Source organism: Chiloscyllium plagiosum, chromosome 16 (assembly GCF_004010195.1).
Source record: "Chiloscyllium plagiosum isolate BGI_BamShark_2017 chromosome 16, ASM401019v2, whole genome shotgun sequence".
NCBI lineage: Eukaryota > Metazoa > Chordata > Chondrichthyes > Orectolobiformes > Hemiscylliidae > Chiloscyllium > Chiloscyllium plagiosum.
In genome coordinates this window covers 71,950,557-71,955,322 of record NC_057725.1, presented here as the reverse complement: position 1 = coordinate 71,955,322, position 4,766 = coordinate 71,950,557, and positions in this window count along the sequence as shown.

Genomic DNA, 4,766 nt, shown 5'->3' with positions numbered 1-4,766 from the left:
TACCGGATACTTTCAAGCTTCTCGAGTGTTGTTACAGCCTCACGCATCTCGGCAAATGGAGAGTGTCCCAATACACTCCTGACTTGGACATTGCAGTTGGTGGACAGATGGAAGTCAGGAAGCGAGTTATTCCCTGCAGTAATCCTAGCTTCTGCCCTGCCTTGTCACTATTGTATTTAAAGGGATAATCAACTTCAATTTCTGGTCAATTGTCATCTCAAGGTGGTGATAGTTGAGGAATCAGCAATGGTAACCCCATTGAATATCAAAGGACGATAGTTTGATTTTCTGTTGTTAGAGTTGATCATTGTCTGGCATTTATGTGTCATCTATTCTATTTGTCACTTTTCATCCCAAGCCTCCTTACTGTCCAGCTCTCACTGCAGTTGGATAAGGAGGACTTCAGTACCTGAGTAGTTGCAAATGCTGCTGAACACAGTGTAATCATTAGCTAATATCCCCATGTCTAACCCTATGATCGAAGGAAGTCCATTGATGAAATTACTGTAGGTGGTCAGGCCTAAAACATTCCTTTGAGGAACTTCAGCAGAGATATCCTTCAGCTATGATGACTGACCTCAAAGAACTACAGCTTTCTGCTTTTCTGTCAGGGATGACTCCACCCAGTGGAGAGTTTCCCACAATTCCCATTGCCTCCAGCTTTGCTCAGGCTCCTTGACGTCACACCAGGCCAACACAGCCTTGATGTTAAGTACATAGAGCCTCACCCCACCTGTGTAATTTAGCTCTTTCTGTCCATGTTTGAACAAGGGCTGGAATGAGGTCGGGAGCTAAATGGTGTCACTGAGCAGGTTGTTACTGTGTAGGTGCTGCTTCACAGCAAAGTTGATGAAGCTTTCCTTCAAATTTTCATGATCGATATCATATTTATGGGTTGTGAATTCCCCGGGTTGGCTTTGTCCTGTTATTTATGCTCAGTACATACCTGAACACATTTCCACTCTTTCAGGTAGATGTTAGTGGTGTAACTCAGCAAGAACTGCCTGCCCAGGGGTACAGCATGTTCTGGAGCACATGTCAGCTGTCCCATGACTGGGATGTTGTCAAGGCCCCTGCCTTTACCCAGTGGAGGCCAAGATGGATCAGCCCATCAGCATTTCTGTCCGAAGAATTTAGTGAACGAGTTTATCATTATCTATGCATTGATTTACTGGGTTTTCCCATTGTTGGCACATGTCAGCTGTCCCATTACTGGGATGTTGTCAAGGCACCAGCCTTTACCCTCGAGAGGAGGCCAAGATGGATCAGCCCATCAGCATTTCTGTCTGAAGAATTTAGTGAACGAGTTTATCATTATTTATGCATTGATTTACTGGGTTTTCCCATTGTTGATTATTGTGGATATATGTGGAGCCTCCTCCTGCAATAAGTTATTTAATTGTTCACCATCATTCACGACTGGATACAACAGGACTGCAGGGCTTAGGGCTAAAATGTTGGTTGCAGAATTCCTTAGTTGTGTCTGTCACATCTTGCTCAAGCATGTGGTGAATGTGTTGGTGGAGACCACAGCTTGGAAGACACTGTGAAGCAGAAATGGTGACAGACATTTGTGAGCATCCACGTTTGAGGAAGATATACCATACTCCTTCACGTCTGACAGATTCGAATTCTCAAAGAGCGAAGAAGGCCATGTACCGACTTTGCTGCAGTCCCCTGTACTCTGCTTGGATTTGTCACACACTGACAATCCTGGTCATTCTGCTTTTTTATGTGCGGAAGCCGCACTGAGACTCGGGAGGAGCTCTTCAGCCACAAGGAGGATTATTATGATGACATTTCCAACAGTGGACAATGGGGAAATCACTCTGTACAGTTGGACCTGTCTCGTTTCTTGAAGATGGTCACAATAATGGCATCTCTTGGATCTCCCACAAGTTCTCTAGCTTTCAACAATGATCGTGCGATGGATTGATGCCAAGAATGACTCTTCGCCATATTTTAATCCTTCATTGGGGATGCCATCTGTGCTTGTGGCCTTCTTGTTGTAGGTGTTTTTGACCTCAGGGTGTTTTAGCGGTGTTTTGCGAAGGAGGTGGGTGGTGTGGCCTGGGATGGCGTCAGGAACACGTCTGCTGCAGGCTGTGAATTGCTGGAGGAGGCCCTCGAAGTACTGTCTCGAGCGAGTGCTCACTGCCTCTCGGACTTTGATGAGAGACTCTCTGTGTGGCTCTCAGTCGGTTCACTACCGGTGTACTCGGGCTGCAGATGGCTTTGATTGCGCTGAAGAAGTTGCACACATTGTGGCTGTAAGTGAGCCACTGACTCTCCTGCTGACTCTGTTCACCCACCATCTATTCTTTAGATCATAGCTACTTTGTTACACCTCGACCTTAAGCTGCGTCTATGCTTGTTTCCTATAGCTGGAGCGATGGTGGAGCTTTCAGTTCAGGAATACTTCACGTTTGCAGTCTCGGAGATCCTGGATCTCCTGCTTATTCTCACAGAGCCAGTCCTTGGGTTTCCTAGTTGAGAGGCTAAGGGCCTCCACACGTCTGCTGACTGGGGAGGGGTTTAGGGTGGACCAGATTCTGTGGGCACTCTGTTACTCAGGTATCTTGGTCATCATCAGGTCGGCTGTGAGGCACTTCCTGAGAAACAGTTCCTCCAGCAGGGTAGCGGTAGTTTGAGGCTGGTGTAGAACGAGTCTTTTGTCTCCTCCACTGTATCTAGATTCAGTTCAGAGACAATGATGGCTGTGATGTACTGCTTCTCGCCCAGGGCTTGTCAGAGGGAGCTCATTTACCCCTCAGGGGGATTTTTTCAGATATCTGACTGGTTTGTTTGTTGTGGTGAAGCCGCTCTATACAGACTGTATACTATGTTTGCTTTTCCAGAAGAAGATGTAACCGCCATCTTGTTCTTTAAGTTGCTTTTCTCCTGTCAGTCAAATCCCACTCACAGTGATGATGTCAATGTTGTAATGCTGAGCAATGGCAGCAGTGTATCATTCAGGTCTATTGGTGTTGGTGTTATCCATCAGGTTCCTGATGTTCCAGCTCCCACATTCATTTGGGAGTGCAACAGGGTTCGAATGGAAGCTGTCTGTTTGTGAATTCCTTTAATGTGGCGTGGTCACTGCACACCAACCATTTCATATCCCAACGGAGGGAGGTCTGGAGCCAATGGCAGGGAAAATCCGAGAGATCTGAAGAACAGGCTATGATTTAGGACGCCGTTGAGATTGTTGGAACGGGGACTAGACATAGAGTGCTTCTGTTATCTCCAATTAATGGAGGGACAAGAAGCCTGTGATGGAACTGAGCAGCCGATTTTTCCTGTTTCTGAAATACTCGCTTATGAGTTCAGGTGCAAATCGATTTGTCCTTCTTAAGAAGTGTCTGAAAGAGCTTCTTATCATTATAATTACTGAGCAGACTGTGTCTGCCAAGATCACAGAAAGGCAATGCACTTCTCTTTGCCTTCAAGATTCACAAAACAGAAATGGAGATGATGTTAATATTTCACATCTGTTCTACTTGTCACTCCAATAACAAAACCATCCATTTGACCCAAATTATTTCTTCTGAAATTCAGTAAGAAGACCACTGCAGAGTGAGTGAGTGTGTGTGTCTATGTGTCTATATGACTGATGGGTATGTTAATCAAGGATTATTTGTCCATTCAATAATCTGTGTTTTGATTATAAATGTGTTTTTTCAAAGATCCCTGCCTGAGCAATCGCTATTTCAGCCTAACGCCGATCAGATGATTTATTCGCTGAACTTGCAGACTCCTAATTGTGTACCACCCAGTCCATGACCCCAGTCTCATTGCTTCCACTGTGCAACTTCACCACCCTGAACTGCGTCCCCAATAATTCCTCCATTATGCACCCACCCCATATCAAAGTCCCTCTGAATCTCATGTGTGTGCAATATCCTCCACCCTTGGGAAGTTTGAATGCACTGAAGGGGGTGTTTCTGTGTAGTATGTCTCTATGTCTCTCTATATGGACCAGAGGCAGACAAATGAAAAAGAAGGAATGGCACAGAAAACAGATCCAAAGCCAAGTGTGAAGCTGCAAGAAATGTCACATGACACAATGAGCATTGGTGGTGGCAGGAGTTAATGTCGATGTGCCGCCAGTCAAGTAAGCTGCTTTGTTTTGGATTGAGTCAATGCTTTTGAGTATTATTCGAGGTGAACTTATTCAGACGAGTGGGGAGTGTTCCATTACACTCTCAACATATGCCTTGTACTTGTTGGGCAAGCTCAGGGAGGTGCAGAAGGTCAGGAGATAAGTTACTATCCACAGGATTCCGGGCCTCTGAACTGCTCTTGGAGCCACAGTATTTGTGTCGCTGGGTATGTTCAGTTTATGGTCAATGTAACTGTTAGGATATTGATAATGATGAATTTAATATTGATTATGCTATCGAAGTAATAGGATCAATAGTTAGCTTCTCTCTTGTCAGAGAAGGCCATTGACTGAAACACATGAGGTGCGAACCTTAACTGCCATTTACCTGGATATTGTCCAGGTCTTGCATCATTTGGACATGGACTCCTTCAGGAATTGAGGAGCTTTAAATCATACTGTACATTTTGCAACCATTAGTGAGCGCCTTGCACCCAATCGTATGATAGATTAAAGGTGATTCATGAAGCAACTGAAGGTGGTTGGATCAAGGACCCTATCCCGATGGAGGGTCAATCTCCTTGATGCGAAACTTAGTCAAATGTGCCATTTGCGTCAAGAGTAGTCAGTCTCATTTACCTCTGGTGTTTCTGTGTTTTTTCCA